We start from the raw sequence: 23,846 nt of genomic DNA on the forward strand, positions 1-23,846 counted from the left end.
AAGACAGTGCCAAATAAATAGCTTTCTGTTTACTTTTTCTGAGCCCCAGAGCAGCTGCTGCCCTGACTCCGCCCTTCCCAGGTCTGCCAGAACTTGCAGAAAGGCCTGGAGTGATGGGGTCAGGGTGGGGGAACCAAGGAGGAACAAAACGCAATTCCTCTGTCCCATGGCAGCGCGGCACGGTGAAAACAGCCTGGACTTTACTCACTTTTAGTCATTAACTGGCTTTGGGCAACTCATGGGGTTTCCTTGGGTCACCATTTTCTCTCTAGTGAAAAAAAAACAGGAGCATGCAACCAGCAATTAGCACGTCCAGCCTGTGATTCTAATAGCACTTCTTTGGCAGAGAACTCAAGGCCCGATGTCGTGTAGCCATTCCTGCCCGGAGTGCCTGCTGGTTTGGTGGGTGCAGGCTGCTGGCGTGTGAACCTGGGGCCGGGAGAAGCTTGCTGACCACTCGGGAGGTGAGGCTGGTTCTCTCCCTGCGGTTTCAGTAAAGCGGAGCCCGCTCGGCGGGTGACCCTGGGCGTTGATCACAGGTGTCCCCGGCTACCAGCCTTTCAAGCTCGACAATGACTGCCCGGGTCTAGAACACAGTCTGAGCGAATTCTTTGCCTTGATGGACACTGGTCACGGCTTTAGTGGTGAGAGGGTCGGCAGAAGCCGCGGCAGCCGGACACAGTGGTGAGAGGGATGGATGGCCGGGCGGTCCTGAGGCTCCTTTTTGAGCCCACACGGCGGCTCCGGAAGGGCAGAGGTGGTGGCGGGCTTGGAGTCCCACAGTTTCCAGACATGCAGGGTGTGATCCAGTCTTCCCCGTTCCTGGAGCCCAGCGGAGCCTCCGACGCAGGTGCTGGACAGCAAGGTCTTTTACACCGGAGCTTGGTCTGTGCCTCTCTGCTCTTTGCCCAGGGGCTCTCCCGCTGCGTGGGGTCAGAGCTCCCCCGTCCTGCTTCTCGGCTGACTGTCACGGGAAGCAGGTCATCTCCACCCACGAGGTGGCTGGACTCCGGAGGGCACTGAGACTCCTGATCCGGGCTCCGTGCCCTGGATTCATCTCCCTGCCACAGTGGGTGGGCCCCGCGAGTCCACCTAGGCTCCCGGGTCCCTGCCTGCGATGCCCTTGGCCTGAAATGAACATGATCTTTGGCAGAGAACTTCTCCACCGGGTCTGCTCAGGACTTCCTCTGCGACTGTGTTCTGTGCACACACCGCCTGTCACCTCCACCCCTGCAGCGGTGACTCACCTTCCAGAGAAAGTACTCTGCTCACCTAAGCAAAGCTGCCTGGAAAATGACGACGGCACCTAGCAGATGCAGCCTGTGGGGCCAAACAGCCACCGAGCCCGGCTGCAGACACACTCTGCCTCTTCCCTGCAGCCGGAAGTCAAGTGCGGCCCTGCCACTCCGGGCCTGCTGGTTTCATTTTCATCTGAACATGATGCTTGACATCCGGTAATCTATTTTTTCTAAAAACTAGGTTCACTTTAGAAATGACTCTTGGGCCATCGAGACAGCTTCCCCAGGAGAAAACAAAATGTTATTTAAAGGGAACATCAGCCTGGTGGGAGCCTATATTTTTGTGTCATAGTAAAAAGGGGGGGGATAATTTACAATGTAATGGGAAGCTGCCTCCCCCCACCCCTTGGGTGATTTAAAGGGAACTCTCCACGTCTCTGACTACAGATCCAGGGCCCCCCAGAGATGGCACACCAGTCAGAAGTCGACGGAGGCGTATTTATAAGAGGAAAGGGTGGTGAGCTGGGGGTGCCACGTGGTTGTGGGAACCCTGCCCCACAGAACCAAAGTTGCCTCCCAGGCCCCCGAACAAAGAGGAAGGAGTCCTGGCCGACTTATCTTTCTACACAGCATTTTCCTTTTCCACCCCCCGGGGTTAAGGTTGGGACCCACCGCACCGCATGGAGGACTCGAGGAAGGCCTGGCAGGGCCCAGCTCTGCCTGTGGCTCAGAGGCCTGGGCGGGCCGAGGGTGGCCAGGATTCAGAGTCACCAACGCTGACCAGGCAGAGCCTGGCTCAGTCGGGGGGTAGTGAGGGCAACGTGCAGTGTAAGATAGGGAGACCCCAAAAGCTAAAGCTTCTGGACGGGAGAAACGTCCCCCTGGAGGTGCTACTGAGAAAATGACTCTGCCTTGTCAGGCAGTCTGACCCACGCTGACATCATCTTACAGAAAACGGGGCTCGTCGATGATGTGGTAACTGGCAACTGCGACTACTGCTATTACTACTGCTACTGTCACCGGCATTGTTTACGGCAGACAACAGCACCGCTGATGACAGCTCTCCTGCTCTGTGGCTTACAGTACGCTGGGCGCCGAGCGCGGCGCTGAGCAGACACCCTCCCATTCTCCACTCACAACAGCCCGAGGAAGCGTTTCCGATTCCACGTACAGAGGAGGCACCCCATGCTTCCGGGAGCGAAGTGACCTGCCTGAGGTCACAGGGATAGTGGCAGACCTGGACCGGACCCAGGTCTGCCTGCCCTGACAGCCCGGACCCCCACACTGGACACGGCGACCTCGTGGACCTGCCCCGCGGCTTTGGGGAAATCGCTTCCCCACTCTGCCCCAAGGTCCGCACCTGTAAGACGGGGGCCAGCAGATCCACCCAGAGGAGGTGCTGTTCCTCTGCTAGCATTTTTGATAATTATGGATGGATATTGATGAATACTTAATGACACATATTACTATTAAATAATACTTGCTGACATAAATAGATAAAGAAGCTACCCTGACTTAGTTACTTCCAAAATGGACACGTTTTGGGGAGAAAAACAATTGATCCCTGCACGAGTTAGAAAAAGCAACAAACTAGGTGTCAAGAATCGCGAGTTTAGATTCTGAGCGTAACACTGATTTCCTGAGTAATTTCATCCACTTTATTTTTTTCTTTCCAGGCTTTACTCCACTGCCTTTCCTTATATGAATATCCTGAGGCCGTACAAAAAATAGCTACAAAGTACCATGATTCTTGATGCCATATAATTTCAAGGGATTTCATTGGAGGGCAAGGGGTTCAAGGACACCAAATAGCAAGAAGGGGAGAGAATCAGTCAAGCCAGAATCCAGGGAAGGGCGCCCAGGCCACCGAGGAAAAATGACTCGTCTCCACACTGTCACTCGGGTGGCTAGGCCAGCCCACAACCGAGGGCTTGCATCCAGCACACCTCAGGGTCTTGCTCAGCTCCGCCGAAATGGTCTGCCGCACAATTTGCCCTGCGTTTGGCCTTCCATTTCTAATCTGCTGCTTTCGACATTTCAGTCAGCGTTGCCAAGGCCGTGCGAAGCCTTCACCCAGGCCTCACTGCGATTGCTCACCCTCTCCCCCGAAGGTGCTCCCGCCCACTCCTTTCCCTCGGTGTGCAGAGGCCAGAGGGGCTGGCGGGCCCTGAGAGACCCCCCAAACCCGCTCACATGGACTCGTGCCCCTCCCCACCCGTGGCACACCGGTGCCATCAGAAGTGCCCATCATGCTCAGATGTTTCCAGTTTAACTGAAATACTAAAATGGGACAAACAGGAAGCATCAGACACAACTGCGGTAGTGACTTATTAATCATGAAAGCAGAATTTTAGTTGCATTTTAACCTTTTGCCAGGAAAAAAAAAAAACCAGCCCTGAGATGATGAAAGCCGTTGGTACAAATATGCTGCCGACATGTGTACAAGCTGACTTTTACTTTTAATTTAGAACTGAATTTGGTTCTAATGTTTCTGAACGATCCACCCGGAAAGACATCCATCAGGTCGGCCCACGTGAACCTGTCAGCTCTTCGTCACGGCAGCCGGGCCTGTTGGGAAAGCTCACGGGCTGCTGTCCGCTGAGACAGGAAAAAAATAGGAAATTCAGAGTGACCTCACAGGCCAAAGCGATAGGACACTCTTAAGAGGGTGCCAACGGTGAAGAAAACAACCCGGGAGGTAGGTTTACCTCGTTCACGTCTCTACAGATCTCCCACCACACCCCGGCCACGACGAACTGTTATCACACACGAAAAAAATCACAACAGTGGCTTGGAGCTGGACGGCCAATCAGGGCAAGCCTGCTTCTCGACATTAAATGATATACAAACACTCCAAGCATATCACAAAGAAGTCAGTGTTCAACAGGAGAACCAAAATGAGGAAGCAAACCTCCATCTGCTGAGGCGAAACGGCCAACCAGACATTTTTGTTTAATAGATGAAGGCTCTTCTGGCAAGGTCTCTTGTCTGCGTTGCCCCTCCCACGAACTCTAACAGACAATACCAGGGGCTAAAAAGCCCCTTTAAAACTGCTCCTTATAGTCTTAAAAAACAGAAGATGACCTGAAGTTTAGCAACGGATTGCCGCCTGATTCACAAAAGTGCTAGGATGCATACCTGGATACGTATTTCTAAACTTCAAGTCAGAGACTATTACTTTTATTTTGAGAACCCATGAGGAGTTCACCCCACCCTTCAAAATAAATGAGGACGTACCTAAAGGTGTCTGAGAAACTCACAGGTTTGCCATCGCTGCACCAAAGGAGCTGACTTCGACGTCACTTACAAAACACCAAGAGTAAATCCAAACGCATCATAAGCAAGACGAGCACTTGACCACCCTTCTCCCACGTTAAGGGCATAATTCCACACCAAACACTCCCCCACTCTTTTCTGCATCTCAGTGCCAGGTTGTGGCCCTGGTCCAAGGTGAGGAGCCCCGGGAAGACTCCGGTGGCCTAGGCATGAGTCCTCACCCTAAGTCCCAGCTATGAGGCTTTAGACAAGATATATACCACCGCCCTCCTCAGGTGCCTTACCTATAAAACAAGACAAGGCTGTCTATCTTATCACACATACACGGCTGAAGGAAAAAGGAGGTTACAGGTATGAAGAGACGAAGTCAGAAACACATCACTAATGGTAAGATACCATCTCCTTCTAATCTTTCAGAACAACCATGTTTCTAGCCAAGGGGTTTTCAACATTTTTCCTGGAATAAACTTCAGACTGCTATTTTGAATTAGGCTCCACCTCTCATCATTTCAGTGCACTTGCTTTTTGAGTTCTTAATCAAGTCACCAGTGTTCACTCTCTCCATTGAACAAAAACGGATTTCTTTACTCCATTCATCCTCTTTCCCGCCCATACTCATTCCCCATTCCGTCATTTAGGACTGAGAGCAACATGTTAACTTTAATAAGGAAGGAAACGCTTTAAAAAAAAATTACCCAGCACCAAGGAGGCTCCTTGGGCAGGTGGGACTCTGCACCGTGCAAGCAGCCTTTTTCTGCCTGGTGCCCGGTGGCTGCAGGTTGCTAGGGGCCGCAGCGGGCTTCTAAGATGGAAATATATTTGAGCCGACAGATAAAGTCCCAAGTGGAGTGGCCAGAAGAATTACAGAGGAGTCAGGGGAAGCAGGAGGATGCTGCGGGTGGCCAGCGTGCTCCGCTGTACGCCAAGGGCAGGCTCTGCTCCGTCTCCCCGCCTCGGGGTGTGTGACCCGAGAACTTCCCAGGGAAGGCCAGAGCGTTTCACTGACAGGGCAGGTGGGAGGACGCATGTACAGGGCGCACTTGTCCATTAAACACCTTCGGCCCCGAGCCGAGAGGAGCCCCCAGGGAACGAAGCAGGAGGCGCAGGCCTGGCGGTGGGGGCAGCCGAGCACTGAGGAATCGGGATGTTGGGAAGGGGAAGCAGGGCGCCCCCGCGCGCGCTTCTGGCGACCGTGTCGCCCGCGGGGGTGCGGGGCGAGCACGGCGCGAGACAGTGGCCCTGACAGCGTGCGTGAGGGCGCGCCGGCGGGGAGACCCTAGGGCTGAGGGCCCGCGCGCGAGTGGACTCGTTCGATCGGCCGCGCCGCTGACCCCACGATTCTGGGGTGGCGAGCCAGGCCGCATTCCGGTCCCGGGCTGAGGGGCTACCCATCCCCGGTGCTCCCCACTCCGAGACTCGGGATCCCGCTCAGTCACCTACCAGCCGAGCGCCGATCTCTTCCAAGCAGCGACTGTCGCGCTCCCTCGCCCACGATCTCTCGCTGCCTGTCGCCGACGGCTGTACTCTGGGCCCACGGTCGTCCCGCCCCACGATCGCCCCGCCCCGCCCTGGCCTCGGGCCCCACCCCTTTATCCTCTTCCCGACCGCCCCCGGGCCACGCCTCCCCTGGCGGCGGCAAATTTGCCTTCGTTTGTGCCTCCTACCTTTGGCCGCACCTCGACCCTTGGGCACGCCCACTTGCCAATCTAACCAATAAACTGGCACGTTTCAGTCCCGTCGTACCGCCCCTAGCAACGATTGGTTAATGAGACCTCGCTTCCAGAAATGGGCACTATTTCCGGACAATGTTTATAGTAAAGACATTGCTGGCCAGCCAGATTGACAGGCGGAGGCGGCCGGGGTTTGGTCTAACCACACTGGCGCTCTTGCCTTCTGGCAGTTTTTTTTACGGGTTGCGTTCTTCTGGAGGTTACGGGAAGTAAGAATCACTGCGCATGCGTGGGCACTCCCAACCTTGGACTTCAGTTACCTTGGAGACAGCGCGGCGTTCTCTCTGCCGGGCCAAATTCCCCCTCTTTGCTCGAGGCCTTGCCGGCTAAGGCAGGTGGGACGGAGGGGTGGGCGCGTGGAAAGTGGTGGTGGTGGTTGGGAACATTTTTATTGAATACTTACTCGGTGCTCAGCGCTGTAGAGTCCTTGAGCACTAGTAAGACAGGTTCTAGTTCCTGCCCTCGAGAAGTGTGGGGAGCCAAGGGCCTACACAGGTCAGGCCTAAGTGTTGAAACCCAAATCTGATGAGAGCCGGTGGATGGCGTGGTGCAACCCCTTCCCACAGTCAGAGAAGCAGCGTGGTGCTAGCACTGCGCCAAACATCTCCTCGGTGGGTTCGCAGGTTACAGAGCCAGAAGAAAGACTATAGCTTGACGTGAAGTGTGACTATGCACCAAGGTGTCAACAGTGTTTGTTTTTTTTCCAGAATATGGCAGTGGGGGCAAGGGGGGCAGTTAAGGAAAGTATGGATATTTTTTCTGTTTAAATATTTGCTCATCTGTATTTTCAATAGCCTGTATTTTATTTGTAATACAGAAAAACACCCCAAACTTTATAAGTTTGCAAAATGTAAAAGGTATACCCGCCCTTGGCTCCATCAGTGGTCCACACAGCAGGCAAGTGTGGTAACTGGCTTAGCAGTGGGGGCAGGTACGCCCCACCCAGACCTGGGAGTAAGGTATGCCCTCAGCACAGCTCTCTTCAGGCGGTTCTCAGTAGTTCACAGCCTATTTCCGGAGATCTGCATACGACAGATGTCTCCCTTGTTGGGGAGCAGGGAAGACCATTCATTTAGGGAGGGGTCGAAACCTCACAACTAAGGGCCTCACCCACTCTCTCACTCATGCTGTCCTTTGTTCGGCTGGCCCAACGGTTTTTTAAATTTGAATTTGAACGGCTGAGGGCAGAGCCTGCAGTTTCCCCCCTAGCCCCCGCCCCTGTTGTCTTACACCCAATATTTAACTTTCTGTCCTCTGTCTGACCCCTGGAGCATTCCGGGTTGTGGCCCTGGTAGAGCCTTGCTTCGGAGCTGAACAGTCTCTGGCGCATAAGCTGGCTGTGCTATTGATTGGCTTGCAAGATGGTAGGCAAGAAAGCTGGTGGCTCCTCAAGCTCCTTTCAGCTCCAGGGGTTTTCATTTCAGTGACTCAGGGAGAGGTGGAGCTTGGCCAGATAGCAGGTTACAGGTTGGTATCAGCAAGCCCGGATGTCGAGCTTGCCTCCTCTACCACCTGTTTGCCCCTGGGCACACCACTTCTCAGGAAAGACCTGGGCACAGGTCCAGAGTCTGCAGATGCTCCCTGGCTCGCCTTTGCCTTTTCCCTCTATCACCCATGCCTCCTTTAGGACACCCAGTGCCCACACACTTAACCATCTTCTCTTGACACTTCTCTGGGTCCCTGCCTGCCCACATCCACCTTATCAAGATCATCTGCCCTTAAATCTGTTTGTTAACACTAGTGTGTATTAGTGGGAGAGAGTGAATGTGATGACTCAGAACTGCAGCTCCCAAGAAGGAATTTCACAGCAGGCTGTAGGGGAGGAAGAAACCACTGCAGACTAGTGAGGAAGGGAGTACAGGGTAACAAAGCTCTCATAATTTCAGCTCTTTTTCTCAGGCCTTTCCAAACCCCACCACATGTGGGGTGAGGTGAGAAACAACAGCCCAACACCCACTCTGAGTGGGCACCATGGAATCTCTGAGCCTCGAAACGCTTGCCCCTTCTGGAAGGAGAGCTTCAGAGCAAAGTTACTTCCTCCCAGTCCAGCCAGCTCAGTCACAGACAACCTGAGGAGGCTTCCAGCCCTGAGTCACTTGTGCAGCTTCAGCTCCCCTTGAAGTAGAAATCAATGGGCACTTACTGGCTGACTCACACCTGGAGCAGCGATCCAGGTTCTCCTCAAGGGAGCATTCCCACGTCCCACCTCAGTGGTTCAAGTCTGAATATAGAAGGGGAAGACTGTCTCCTTCCAAAAAGAAAAGCAGCGTCTGTTTTTTGAGAGCTTACGAGAAAGAAACCAGACACTTCTAAGTGCTTTTTGTGCATAATGCCTGAATAGTCACTCTGGTCCAGGGTTTTCCACCCTGGCGCTATTGACACTTTGGATTGGATACATTTTGTAGCAGGGGTGGGGGTAGCTCTCGTATACATCATCTGGCCTCTGCTCACCAGATGCCATCACCCCTCCAAACCCAGTTGTGACAACAAAACGTGTCTCCAGACATTGCCAAATGTCCCCAAGGGAGCAAAACTGCCCTCGGTTGAGAGCCCTTGCCATCTGACCCCACCGAGTAGGTGCTGTTACTATCGTCCCCACTCCACAAGATGAGCAAACTGAGGCTCCTCAGAGAGAAGTAACTTTCCAAAGGTCATTTTGCTGCAACAGAAGACCTGGGATTCCAACTAGGTGTGACCCCAGGGTCCCTGCTGTCCTACGTACAGGATTCTACAGAGGGACTTTGGGTCTCAAGGAGCCAACTGCCATCGGTTCTGTAGAACAGTGACGAAGTGTGAGTAAATTTTGTGCATCAGCGAGAGAATGCTACCCTGGGGACAATTTTCCTTTTTCTGTTTGCTTTAGAGGAAAAGAAATTACATGCTGGTTTTTACTGCCCAAGCACAGTTCCCAGTGTCTGCCCATGTTTCGTGAGAGAGTGGCTCGTAAACCGTCTGAGTGTCTGTGGCCCGCAGGCCCCAAATTCCTGTGAGCTCCCGATGTTACACTTGAGAAGGACTCAGACGTGAGGCTGAGTGAGCTCAGAAACGGCTGGGGGGGGCATGCTCCTGAAGGAGATGCAGTTTTATGTCCCCCCTCAGGGGCTTCCCTGAGGCTGCAGCTAGGAGACTGTCACTGTCCTCCCCAGCTTGGACCCGGCGCACTGTCACCACCCGGTCTGGAGGGGCGGGGGCTGGGGGCAGGAGAGAAAATGGCTTCAGGCACTGGTGTCCTGGAGCTCTCTTCCCACTCTGCAAGCCGTGACAGTTTCGTGCTGGTAGCTCGACATCGAAAATGATGGGAGTATTTGTACCCCAGAAATGAGCAAACAGTATACACCGGGGCTGCCCACCCTCAACTGCGATGTTACACATTTACCCGCATACCGCTGCACACGGACTCTGGACCCTGGCTGTCCCCCGATGTGGGGGAGAAGAGGAGGTGCCAATCTCTGCCAAGGGTGGCGTTGCCAGGATGGGGGTCTCCGTGGGGGCACTTGGCAAAATCGACCTTACCCAGACCCGGTCCTAGACACACCTGTCTGAGACCCTTCCCAACTTGGAAGCCTTCTTAGGGAGCCCTGGGTGAAGACTTGACTCGGATTCCTCCCACTTCCTGATTGGTTATCCCCTTCTAGCTCATCTCTCTGCCTCCAGTCTCCTCTCGTGCCACCCTCCGCCCTCCTGGTGGATTTCATCCTCCCAAGAGACCACTTAGGTGATATGTTCCACCCCCAGTTTCCCCACAGCTGCCCCCCTTTAGCTTCTTCCTCTCAACCCCCAAGTGTGACCAAGTCTCTGCAGCCTGAAAACAGACAAATAAAGAAAGAATCCTCCCTCCGTCCCGGCTTTCCCTGACACTGTTGGCCCAACCTCTGTCCCCTCTCCGCTCCCAGACTTCTCGGTTCCCCTTGTGTCTGTTTCACCTGCCACTTGCATGTTCCCCTCACAGTCTGGTTTCTGCCCACCGCTCCTTCCCTCCATGGACACCCACTGATTGCCTCCTGGTCAGGTGACCTCATCTCAGCTCTCAGCTGCCGTCAGCCACAAACGTGATGCTTCGGGCACCTACCATGTCAGGCCCTGGGGAGGGGGGTGTGGAACCTTCAGACCAGTCCCTGCCCTTTGGGGGCTTCCACTGTCGGGGGGGGGTGGACCTTGAATAAGTGGCTACGAGAACTTAAGTCACTTCAGGTGATGAGGGGATGGGTAGAGTGTCCTGTATCGGGCAGGCTCCCCCCCGCCCCATGGAGGCAGAACTCACTCTGAGTTTTTATACGTGGAATTCGTTTTTTTTACATTTTTATTTATTTATTTTTTAAGATTTTTATTTATTTCTTTTTAGAGAGGGAAGTAGAGAGAGAGAGAGAGAGAGAGAGAGAGAGAGAGACATCAATGTGCGGTTGCTGGGGGCTGTGGCCTGCAACCCAGGCATGTGCCCTGACTGGGAATCTAACCTGCGACACTTTGGTTCGCAGCCCGCGCTCCATCCACTGAGCTATGCCAGCCAGGGCTGGAATTAGTTTTTAAAGGGTGAACAGTAATAGTTCTTTTTCTTTTTCTCTTTAAGGATTTAAAAAAAAATCCTCACCTAAGGATATGTTTTATTGACTTTCGAGAGAGAGGAAAAGGGAAGGAGAGAAATATCGATGTGAAGAGAGAGAGACATCAATTGGTTGCCTCCTGTACCCCCAACCTAGGCATGTGCCCTGACTGGGGATGGAACCCGCAACCTTTGCTGTGTGGGATGATGCTCCAACCCACTGAGCCACCCAGCCAGGGCCATCCATGGAATCTGATGCAAGGATTGGTCACACAGAGGATGGAAGAGCCGAGAAGCTCAGCAGGAGGGGATGGCAACATAACCAGGAGTCCCCTACTTCCCTAGGGTGGAGGGACTTCAGGGGGAAGCACTGTCGTCAGTGGGTGGAGGCAGGGGTCACCTGGAAGTAACTGGAGCCACCGAGGAGGCACAGTGATGTCCATAGACACCACTCAAGACCAAGAGGGCTGAAGATGCTCCTTTCCTTCCACCCCCTGGTCTCATGCCCGAGTTTCTCATTGGCCCGGGAGGCTGCAGGGGGTGGTCACCCGCAGTACAGAGCAGAGCAGAGCAGAGACAGTAGGACCGATGGGAGGGTACACGACCCAGGACTAGCACAGTGTGGGGTAGGAGAGGGTAACGGGATGGGGACTAACCTGGTGGAGAGGGCTCGGAGAAGGCCTGGAAGGGGAAGGGGAGAGCTGGAGGGGAAAAGATTCTCCGCGGTCACTGGCACTTTTTACTGAATGTATTTGGGTGACATTGGTTAATAAAGTAATACAGGTTTCAAGTATATAATTCTATAATACATCATCTGTATATTGTATTGTGTGTGTATATGTGTGTTTTAAGATTTTATTTATTTATTTATTAAAAGATTTTATTTATTTATTTTTACAGAGGGAAGGGAGGGAGAAAGAGAGAGAAAGAGAAAGGGGGAGAGAGAGAGAGAGAGAGAAACATCAATGTGCGGTTGTTGGGAGCTGTGGCCTGCAACCCAGGCATGTGCCCTGACTGGGAATCGAACCTGTGACACTTTGGTTCACAGCCCGAGCACAATCCACTGAGCTACGCCAGCCAGGGCTTGTATGTTGTATTGTGTTTTTTTAAGACTATTGTTTAGAGCTGTGTTAGGTTCACACTGAAGTCGAGCAGAATGTACAGAGATTCCCCATAAGCCCCCATGCCCCCTCCCATACACAGCCGCTCCCACTACCAACATCCCCCACTGGAGCGATTCCTTTGTTACAAATGATGAACCTGCATCGACCTATTGTATCACCCCAAGTTCATGGCTCACATTAGGGTTCACAAACGTATGATGACATGTAGCCAGCATCATAGTGTCACACAGAGTATTTTCACTGCCCTGAAACTCCTCTGCGCTCTGCCTATTCATTCCTCCCTCCCCTCTCAACCCGGGGCAGCCAAAGGGCTTTTTACTGCCTTCGCAGGGATAACTAAACTGTGATCCATCCAGACGATGAAATGTTATTCAGTGCTAAAAATAAATGAGCTGTAAAGCCATGAAAAGACAGGGAGGAATCTTAAAGGCACATTTCTAAGTGGAGGAAGCCAATCTGAAAAGGCTGCATACTGTACGATTCCAACCGTATGGCATTCCGGAAAAGGCAAAACTATGGACACGGTGAAAAGATTGCTGACGTTTTGGAACAATCCTCTTCCTGACGCTTTGGAGAAAGTGTGTTTTCTGTTTCTGTTTTTTTTTTTTTTCTCTCTCTCATTCTTAAAGACTGAGGCACTCCCCAGATTTCAATCCCAGCCCCCCCCTTCTCTGCACATTCTCCCTAACAGTTCTCATCCCCCCCCGACTACCTCTAATCATTCAGCATACATGAGTCAAATACCGATTATGTGCCAGGTGCCTGATTAGATCCCGGCGACAGAGAGACATGAGTGAGTCACGAGGCCTGCTCTCAAGGAAGGCGATGGACAAGGTTTCAATGCAACGTGGGGGGTAGAAGGAAGCCCTGGGTGAGGTAAGAACACATATGAATGATCAAAGAAGGCTGCCTGGAGGAGGTGATGCCCAAGCTGACTGCTGCCAGGTACACTAGCAGTAAGCCAGATGAATGAGGCAGGAGGGACATTCCAGCAAAAGAAATAAAATGGGAAAAATGCAGCCCTTGGCTGGCGTAGCTCAGTGGATTGAGCTCAGGCTGCGAACCAAAGTATCGCAGGTTCGATTCCTAGTCAGGGCACATGCCTGGGTTGCAGGCCACAGCCCCCAGCAACCACGCATTGATGTTTCTCTCTCTCTTTCTCTCCCTTTCTCTTTCTCTCTCTTTCTCCCTCCCTTCCCTCTCTAAAATTAAAATAAATAAATAAATAAATAAATAAATAAAATCTTTTTAAAAAATGGGAAAAATGCATGGAGACAAGGGACACGCGAGGTCTGTGCTGAAAAAGTCCAGCCCTCTTCATATAACAAGAACGTTTTGTGTGACATCAATGTAACCTGGCGGCCAAGGAGAGTGGACTGGAATGCGCACGTGTAAACAATGACAACTTCACCATAGTAGTCAGTGGTGACGGCAGTTGAGTGAACAGGTGTACTGTGTGGCCGTTGCATTCAAAGTGAGCAAATAGAGCGACGACTCTGCATCGAATTTTGTGTGAAGCTTGAACACTCCTCCAGGGAAACTATTCGGATGATTCAGTACGTTTGGGGGACGATGCAATGGGTGCAGCTCAAATAAAAGTGTGACACACGCTTCAGAGATGGTTGAGAATCTGTTGAAAAAAGTGATCCACATTCTGGAAGGCCTGCAACAAGCAGAACACCTGAGAACGTTGAGCGTGTACCGGCTGCAGTCAGCAAAGATCGGTGAGGGCGGAAGAAGCTGTGCTACGTGTGATTTTGACGCAATATCCGGGCAAGAAACATGTGGCAAAATTTGTTCTGTGACTTCCGCTACCAGAGCATAAGGAACATTCTGCTGCAGTTGCTAATGACTCCATTCAAACCACGACCAACGAACCAGATTACCTCGAGACGGTCAAAACCGGAGATGAGTGGTGTCTCTACGGCTCTGGTCTGGCTACGAAGACCCAGGAGTCCCAGTGGAAGTCGCCTGGTTCTCCAGGACCGAAGACGGCGCAGCGAAGGCATGGCAAAATCGCAGCAAGATTAAGACCAAGTTAACTGAGGTTTTTGGTTGGGAAGCTGTGGTCCATCACAAGTACACCCCTCCAGGCCGAACAATTAGTGAGGAGCACTAACTACGTCAGTGTTCTTTGTCGGTTGCAATAGGACGAAAACGGCTGCAGCTGTGGGCAGCTGGTGACGGGCAGCTTCATCACCACAGCGTACCGGCTCATGCATCGCGTCTTGTGCAGAGATTTTTGGCAAAACATCAAATCACCAGTCACCCACGTGACTCACCCCTGCCTACAGCCCAGATCTGGTGCCCTGCAACTTCTGGCTTTTCTCAAAACTAAAATCACCTTTTGAAAGGGAAGAGATTTCAGACCATCGATGAGATTCAGGAAAATATGACGGGGCAGCTGATGGCGATTGGGAGAACGGTGTGAGGTCCCTACTTTGAAGGGGACTGAGGTGTCATTGTCTTGTGTACAATTGTTTCTTGTATCTTCTTCAGTTAGTGTGTCTGTTTTTCCTATTACAGGGCTGGGTGCCTCCTGGACATTTGGGGGAATTGGGAGGAAAAGACAAGGGACGGAGTAGGAGAGGTCCTCAGGCTGGCCCTGCAGGATCGTGGAGGGCCTTGCAGTCCGTACGTAGTAGACCAAATGGGGGAAGGACAAGTAACCTTTCTAAACTGGAGCTCTAGAGACACTTCTCTGCAGTGTGAATGGGTTGTGCGTGAGGGCAGGGGTGCAGGCTACAGTTTAGGAGGACAGCTGTGAGGCTTTGCAGCAAACCAGGTGACAGGTGACGGAGGCTGCACTGGGGCAGCGCAAGGGGCTGGGGTGCCAGCGTAGATTAGCAGAACACAGAGAGATTCAGAAACGAGAAAATAAGGCAGATGACAGGGCATGGATGGAGGCCGGGAGGGGCGGGTCTGGGCTGCCGCTGCTGAGGTCAAGCACCATCTAGGGAGAGAGGTTTGGAAAGAAGAGAAGTGTCAGCTTTGGACACAGTGTATCCTTCTGGGCTGTTGACAAATCAACACTCTCCTCTCTGACCTCCAATCTGAATTCTGAACTAGAATTCCCAGGGTAAAGCATTTCCACTTCTAGCCACCTGCCATCTCCAGCACCACGCAGTCCCCCAGGCGTGTTCCTCGCCCACCTCCCTCTGTGACAGACATCACCGTGGGGCCCAGGGGGCCTCACTGACTCCTTGCGCCATCTCCCCCAAGCCGTGTTGATCCCAGCCCGGAGCACCCTTTGCGTCTGTGGCCCCCTGGGTCTCCCCTTTCTGCCAGCACCTGCGTGGTGTCTCACCGTTTCCTCTTGCTTCCTGTCCTTTCCATTCCAGTCCTTCCTGTTCTGTTCGTCACCCCCTCGCTCCAGACTTTCAGGGCTCCGCACTGCCTGCTGATACATGCAGGCTTGCTGTCTGGCTCTCAAGGCCCTGGCACAGTCCAGCACCGACTTACTCCTTGCTCTCGCTTTTCACGGCCTCCCTGCAGACGCCCTTCTGTACTGACTACTCACCATTGCCTCGGACCGCCGCGCATTGTACATCCAGACCACAGGCTGGATGTGGGCCACAGGCAGGCTCCATGAACTGCCTGCCCTGTTTCTCTTAACAAGCAGTAGGCACCTTGTGGGCAGCTTATAATCATCGCATGGTGAGTTGGTGTTTGGTGTTGAACTGAATTGGCTAAAAAAAAACCATTCCTCCGATCGAGAGCCTACCGTAGCTTCCTATTGCTAAACACTGCAGAAGCCTGCTCCTGTGGCTTCCCAGGTTTCGCCTTAGGCATCTAGCCTTGAGCTCCCACTGTTTCCCCAAATACGTCCCACGCTCAGTTTCAACTCTATGCTAGAAGTGTGAAAGATTTGTAAGTGAATAAAATACATCTTCCTTGCCTTCCCTTCCCTTGCTACTAGAAGGATGAGCTATGCATACTAATAGCTAATATAAAACTAGCAGTCGGATTTTGTTTGTATCGGTAACCTGTGCAGTGTTAAATGCTTCCCCAGACTCCCTTGCAGCTAGAGTGGCCACGTGACAAAATTCTTCCCAGCGAGATGTGCATGGAAGTCCTGGGTGGGGCTTCAGGAAAAACTTGCTGAAGAGGGCCAGCCCAGCTGGCACATGCCCTTTTGTTTGATCATCCTCCTCAGTGTGGAATGCGGACCCGATGCCAGGAGGTGTGGTGGCCAGTTTTGGAACCTGGAATGATCGCCTCATTCTGTGCAGGCAGAGCAGAAAGCTAGATGGGCTCAGGGCCCCTGCTGGCCTTGCGAAACCGGGATACCACCAGGGACTGCCCACGCCCAGCCTCCGGCGACATCATGAATGCACTGCCGCTGGGTTCCTGTAACATGCAATGCTGACTGGTACGGGGAGATGTGTAAAATTTATATAACCTGAGAATTCCCAACAGTGAAGAATGGTCCCAGAATGAAGTCACACTGTATCATGCCTTAATATGTAAATGAGCTTTTGATTATGAAGGATTGTGGAATGTGTGGAAACCAGGTCGGTTGAGAGCGCCACTCCTATTTTCTAAGGAACCTCACCTGGAGAAAGCTGTGGAAAAAGATGAATGACTTCATGGGCTGGGGAGAATGCCAGAAATGTCATCCAAGGACTACGTGACTTCCTTGCCGATGGGCCGTGACACTTCTTTGTGGATGGGCCGATCAGGACCAAGATGTTTTTACCCAGTGACGATCCCAGATGCTCAGATTAGGAAGAGGGAAAACCCAGGTGTTCAAAGGCAGAGATTAGAACAGATGTCAGTCTGGGCTGTCGTAAGATCTGTGTCATCCTTACCGCTTCCCTGCGAACCACAGATTCCCCGGGGGGGGCATGTGGTCCCCCGTGGAGCACAGGCAACACACGGAGGTCCCCAGCACTAAATACTCTGGAGCTCGTGCAGAGAAAGTTGTTGTCTCTCCAGTTCTTTCCTTTCACGTGGTGCATTCCTGGAAGAGTCGTTGTGTGCGTCTGCGCGCATTTCGGGAGAGTGCGCTTCTCCCACCTGTGGCCTCGTTGCTCCTCTTTGAGGGCAACTGTGCTTACTAGCTTCTTGGGTATTTTTCCAGATAGGTTTTATGCATTTACAAACACATAAATTCATAGAACCTCTTTTTAAAAATTACTAGAAGCACGCTATACACAGTTTCTTTGTACCTTGCTTCTTTTACTTTGCATACTAGCGAGTTCCCATGCAGTACACATAAAGCCGCCTCACCCTCCTCCATCGTGCGGCTGGTACACAGCTTACCTGGTCCCCTGCTGATGGGGCTTACCTGATTCCAACCACTTCCTGTCGTAAGAATTGTTGCAGAAAATATCCTTGTACCTATAATCATTTTGAATATTAATTCACCTGTGCACCCGACAAATATTTACTGGGCCACTGTCACTCGGCAGGCCAGCTCTAGGCACCGGGGATGGAGCAGTGAACACAACAGACCTTGCACCGCGGGGTTCCCACAGAAGAAAACCCTGGAAGCAGGTCAGCAGGTCCGGCTTCAGTCCTTCTAATGAAGTCAAGAGGAGGCTCTCACTTTGCTGAGGAAGTCTCGCGATGTTAGGGCCAAGGTCCTTGACACCTCTCTCGACCTCCTGGTAATCTCTTTAAGGTAGACTGCTCGGGTCAGGATTAGAATCTCTTGCGGGCCACGGGGCCCAGCTAGAGTTTAATAACAACGTTTGGTTTTTACTGGATTTATTTTGACATAGCAAGTGATACTGATGTTCCACCTAATGTAGCATCAGAATACAAAGTTTCCATTCAACGTGTGAATGGAAAGGTTCTTTTCAAGATAATTTAAGTTAAAAGAAAGTGTGAGTCTCCCTGGCTGATGTGGTTCAGCAGATGGGGTGCTGGTCGGCGAACCCCAATACCGCAGGTCCGGGCACATGCCTGGGCTCTGGGCTGGGTCCCCGGTTGGGGGCGGTTGGGGGCGTGCCAGAGGCCACTGATCCCCGATCGATGTTTCTCTCGCTCCGCGGGTTGGGTGTTTCCCTCTCTCCATTCCTTTCCCTCCACCTAAATAAAAATAAATAAATAAATAAAATAAATAAATAAAATCTGAAGAAGAAAAAATGTGAGTCAGTTTAAGGAATGTTACGTAAATAATAACACAGGAGGAATTTGGAGGTGGAAAATACCCAGGGGCTGATATTCAGATGACTGAGGCCAGGAAACTGCTGGTGTAAACAGAGCCGGCAGACAAGGGGCGCCCCTTTATCCCGTAGCTGATCTTCATTTTTGTCTCCTCACTCATCTTTGGCATTGAAATAAGTCTCGCCTCGATATTTCTTCCTAGGCGGCTTGTTATTTGTCATTGATTATTTTTTATTTGCTTGATAATTCTGTTGCTTCCATTTCACCGAGTTTTGGATCCTGAGAGGGATTTTTTGTTTATTAATGAACTGTTATCAGTAAGTATTCTCTCGGAAAATCTCTTTCTCCTGAATTCCCCGGATGCCCCAGCCTCTTTGTCATCCTCGCTGGCTCCTTGGAGGTACTTGGGTCCGCCTCTGCCAGGAGCGTTCGTTCAGGCAGCAGCCTTAGTCAGATGGTCATAGTCTGGCTGGGGCTTGCTCAGTGATTCTCTGAAAATATAACGTGATGAAACGGCCAAGCCCAAGTAGGTGTTCAAGGAGATTCCAAAGCCGGAACCTTCTGAACGGTCCTAACCGCCACCAGTGGGCCTGTAATTAACCCGCAGCTCGTTAGCTGAAGACAACGAGCTTGGTGGTGGGATAGATGAGTGCTTTTCTTACATGGGTGCTTTGTGCCAAGTGGGTGGTGGTAAGTTGTTAGTACGGCTTGTCAGCTGTGGTCAGAGGGTCAGGGGTTGCCTCAAGGCCACAGGCAGAGAACGTCCGTGGTAGGACGTAAGGAGGGCCCAGGATCCAAAGCAGGGGGACTGTTGGGGTCGGGGCAAGCAGAGCTGTAGGCACCAAAGATGCCTCTGGGTGCTTGGACGTGAGAAACAGTGAAAAGTAAGGCCATCCATTAGCAGTTAAATTTTCAAGCTTTGAAATCTGACGGCGTTTAACCATGAGTCAGCTATTGAGGACTTACCGTGTATCAGGCACCAATGTTTTTAAAAAGATTTCATTTATTTATTTTTAGAGAGGGAAGGGAGGGAGATAGAGAGAGAGAGAAACATCAATGTGCAGTTGCTGGGGGTCATGGCCTGCAACCCAGGCATGTACCCTGGCTGGGAATCGAACCTGCAACACTTTGGTTCACAGCTCATGCTCAATCCACTGAGCTATGCCAGCCAGGGCCAGGCACCAATTTAAGAATTTTTTTTAAGGATTTTATTTGTTTTTAGAGAGCAGGGAAGGAAGGGAGAAAGAGAGGGAGAGAAACATTGATGTGTAAAAGATATATCGATTGGTTGCCTCTCACATGCCCCCCACTGGGGACCTGGCTGGCAACCCAGACGTGTGCCCTGACTGGGAATCAAACCATTACCTTTTGGTTCGCAGGCTGGCACTCAGTCCACTGAGCCACGCCAGCCAGGGCTTAAGAATTTTTCAAGTACGAACTCAGTAGTTCTCAACCTGTTTGGCTCACTCCTAAAATTTTGGGGAGACCCCCAAAGAGCTTTTGTTTCTGTGGATTATACCTGGCAGTGTGATATTTAATGGGGGAGAAATCCTGATTTGTAGCATTTGCCGACTCCCAAGGTGTAAACACTTCTACTGTGGTCAATTTCAAGGTTCCGACCTGACATCATGCAATGTGAAGTGTGAAGGGAGATGCCCAGTCAGCTCTCCCAAGCTGGTGCAAGCTGACTCCATCCAGTACACTGCTGGAGCATTTATCGATATTTAAGGTATGAGAAGTTAACACTGAGAAAATGAAAAAATATACATTCATTAGAAATACCAATAACAAACCCATTACATGTTAGTATAAATAACAACCTGTGTGAAAATAACTATATTTTCCAACATAAAAAATATTTAGTTAAAAAAGATGACTTTTTAGGCCTTGGCCAAGTAGCTCAGTTGGTTAGAGTGTTGTCCCGATACACCAAGGTTGTGGGTTCAACCCCCAGTCAAGGTACATGCAAGAAGCAACCAATGAATGCAACAACAAAATAAGTGGAACAACAAATCACTATTTCTCTCTCTTACTTCCTCTAAAATCAATCAATAAAAAATTTTAAGGGACTTTTAAAAATATACGTTTGCAACCCCCTTTAATATCTAGTTTAATTAAAGACAGCTGGATTCATACATCTTCTGCATTCAGTCTGTTGTGATGTTACACATCGTGTAGTCTGTGGGTAGCACTGTGGAGCAATAAAGGTGAATAATGTCTTACTATTACTATGAAAATAGCTTTGACCTTATGGACACCCAGAAAGCGTCCTGGGGACTTCTAGGGGTCCCTGCACCACATGTTGAGAATTGCTTTACTAATGCATTTAATTTTCCAAACAGCCCAAAGAGGTCAGTTTCTAATTATCCTGATTTTACAGATGGGGAAACTGAGGCACGGGGCAATTAAGTAACTCACTCAAGGGCACTTAGCTCGAAAGTGGCCATTGGAATCCCAAGTCAGTCTATTGAGATGGGGACTGAGTTGGTGACTGTCACTTACTAAATGTGTGATCTGGGGGGGGGGGGAGCGGGGAGTCAGCCTCTCTGAGCTTGAGTCACTGCCATTTGGTTAACCCATTAACATCCCCTGGGCTGGATTAGACTTGACTTCCTCTGTGATGGGCTCCTTACCTGGGCACCCTTAGCATTCTCTCTCTTTTCCTGCCCACGGGGCACCATATCCCACGCGACTGTGGCAGTGTTTACGCGTTCCCTTCAGACTCTGCGCTCCGTGAGGGCAGACGCCACATCTGCCATAATTACCATCGTCTCACTGGGGTCCGGAACAGGTGCTGGGAAACCTTTGCTGGAGAAAGAAAGGCATTAAATAAATGCAGGTGGCGGGCTGCAGTCCATCCTCCTCCGAGTTCCCTGTGGCTCCGGGAAGGGAGCGAGGGGCAAGGACAGTGCAGGAGGAGGGCACTGCGGTGCACTTGTGTCCACTTGTCCAAGCCTGTCACATCGCTGTGATCGCGGAATTGATCACACACTAAGAAAAGCCTCCTCCTAAATTCTGCAAAGCGTTCCGATCATCTTTTTGCCTGGAGTCACTTCTACTCAATGTGCCTGACCCCTTGGCCCGGAGATATTCAGTTTAGCAGTCCCTCCAGATAGACTTCATCCTTCTAGAAAATTCCGCACCTCCCCCTGTGCTGCTGAGGGGGTAGGGTGGGGGAGCTCTCTGCTTTTCCTTTATATCCTGGGCTTTGTAAGTTGTCAGCAACTTCCCGACCCTTTTCTAGAAGAGTTAAACCTCTGTGTCTCGTCACCTCTAGCAGGGGGCAAGCGTGAAAGAGAGGTGTTGCTCTTGTCCAGGTGGCCCACACCACCGGGCACCTAATTAATGGCTGCACCTCTGAGGCTGGGACCCTGGGGAGAAAGCGGCCTGGCAGGTGGGGAGAGTCAGATGGGGGCCGTCTCCATGGCCTGAAGCCACTGAGCTTCCTCTTTCGCTCTCCCTACGGTCCTTTCCAGCAGTGACCTTCTAGGATTCTCAGAAGCCCCCGCCGAGGAGAAGTGTGATTGCGGGGGAGGGAAGGAGGTAGCTCAGAGGCGATCAGCCAGGATTCTGCCTGGAAGGTCATGAGGCTGACCTCCGGCACCAGAAACCTTTAACAAGATGCAAAAAGGAACTGAGAAAACAGCCAGGAGCGGGCTCGGCTTGGAGTTCCTGGAATTCTGCTTCGTGTGTGAGCTTCCAGCGGCAGCCACAGCACAGCACCGCGGACAACAGGAGATGAGGACGGGAAGTGAGAGGGTGGGTGGAGCTGTGACAGACGGGCCTGACAGCTCTCCCAGGCACTGCCAGCCCCGCAGGCTGGCTCCGGGTTTCCTCTGGGAGCTGACCTGGGTCTGCCCAGGACCTCACCCACGAGGGGGGGGGCGGCTGCCTGCCCACTGAACCAGAGGCCAGCCGGCTCACTGCGCCAGGTCCTCTTCCCACCCAAGCTCTCTCTCTGCCCACCTGGTCCAGAGCAGGCAACCAAAGGGAGGCTGTTATCTCCAGAAGGCCATCTTTAAAACATGACCCTTACCCAGGAAGGAACACATGATCCCACGCCCATTTTAATGATTTGCTAGTTGTCATCCCGGAGGGCACTGCGGCCTGGCATGGGCCACGGGACTGATGGATTTCAGTTTGGGGGGGAGGGCGGTGGTGGCGGAGGAGGAGAGAGCAGGAAAAGCAATGCAGTCGGGGTGGGGGTGGGGTCCTTAAGGATGAGGTGCATACTGGGATCAGAATTGTTCCCCAAGTTTGCAGACAACTCAGGGACCCCATTTCCTCCCTCCACCCAACATCGGCGTGGGTGATCTTGCTAAAAATAGAAATCAAGGGTAGCCTTGGTGTCTTCTTCTCACACCGCATCACAAGAGCCATTCACATGCCTGTCCCATCCAGCCTGAGAGCTCCTAGAGGACAGAAGGTTGGGGTGTATGTGCTCCCCTCTGTATCCCTGAGTCCTGCACTGGGTCTGGCACACGGGGAGGGTCCAATAAGCATTACATGAATGAATGAATGAATGAGTGAATGAGGAACAAAGCTGTAAGTGTGGAGACTGCAGTCAGGCCTGGGATGTTGTTGAGAGGAGGCAATACAGCCAGAAGGAGCTAAAAGCAAAGGCGGATTGGGGAGGGGAGTGGGTGCACGGTACATACATACGGTTGCTGCTTTGTTTTAAGGGCTTAGAGCAGCTACCTCCTCCTCCCTCCCCTCCCCTCCCCTCCCCTCCCCAACAGCTGCCCTGGTCTCTAAACATTGAGATAAGGTGGTTAATCTACCCATTCAACAAATATTTATTGAGCGCCTGCCGTGACAAGCCCTGGGTTCTGAATAACTAGAAAGGAGACAGACCTACACGTTCGCCTGCCTCCGTCGAGTGCCAATAAATAGGTCATTCCAATGAGCTGTGGCAAGCTCTGTGAGGCCTCACGGAGCTGGGGCAACTGGATCATCTGTGATCGTAATGGAGATGCTTTTGAGACTTAAAGCGATAGTTGCAGGTTGAGTTCTCCAGGAAGCAGATTCTGAGAATGAGACTGCGTGCAGAAGAATCATGAGGACCGGCACCCGTGGACAGGAAGGGACGGAAGCCAGACTGGACAGAGGGAGAGCTTGAGGTGTGACTCAGCCTTCACGCAGGCCTCCGTCAACCCCACGTCAACCCCACGGGGGAGCCCTGAGCTGAGACGGCCCTTCAGCCTCGCCTGCAGCGGGGCAAGGGGGGCCTGGCTCTCCTACCACCGCGGTGATCCCTTGTTGGCTACTGGCTGCCTCTGGCAGGAGGTGTGACCTTGGGTGAGGCTGTTTTCTCCAGTCCCCAAAGAGGGCTGACAGCTGAAGGCGACTTCTGGCAGCACTCCTGACAGCTGGGGATTTGGGTGGTGCCCCGCAGCATGTGCCACCGGGGCGCTGGTGACAGCCACGGGCAGCCCGTCGGTGTAAACCAGGCTGTCCCAGGTGCCCACAGCCGGAGCACCTGCTGGGCCTTTCGGCTGGAACCCTGGGCCAGCGCGGGGTGCGTAAGGCTCTGGGTGACAGGAACAAGTTCAAGGCTAGTTCAGTCTGCAACCTTTCCATCAATCTCTCTCCTCCTTTCTCACCCACTTCCTTTGCTTTTCAGGACTCGATGTGGCCTTCGCATGCATTGCTTCATCCCCTGCATATGCTTATCCTGTCATTTAATTTGCAGCGACGTGGGTGTAATGATAACCTTATCCCCACATCCAAGCGATCAGGGAGTCCTCTCACTGTTACCTCCAAAACAGCCCCAAACATTCCTCTCCCTGCCCTCACCACCCCCACCCGGCGCACACCACCCCTG

General features: G+C 52.1%; 1 protein-coding gene across 1 annotated transcript in view; it reads right to left on the bottom strand.

Moving 5' to 3' along the window:
• MAP3K14 (mitogen-activated protein kinase kinase kinase 14) overlaps window positions 1–6,077 on the bottom strand; it is a 41,189-nt gene extending 35,112 nt beyond the window's left edge. Inside the window, exon 1 of the mRNA XM_045836539.1 lies at window positions 5,955–6,077. The gene's annotated coding sequence lies outside the window, so the exon portion shown is untranslated. The remainder of the gene's footprint in view (window positions 1–5,954) is intronic.
• Between the last annotated feature and the right edge of the window lie 17,769 nt (window positions 6,078–23,846).

Source organism: Phyllostomus hastatus, unplaced genomic scaffold (genome assembly GCF_019186645.2).
Source record: "Phyllostomus hastatus isolate PE091 unplaced genomic scaffold, TTU_PhHast_1.1 phas_contig_210, whole genome shotgun sequence".
Lineage (NCBI taxonomy): Eukaryota > Metazoa > Chordata > Mammalia > Chiroptera > Phyllostomidae > Phyllostomus > Phyllostomus hastatus.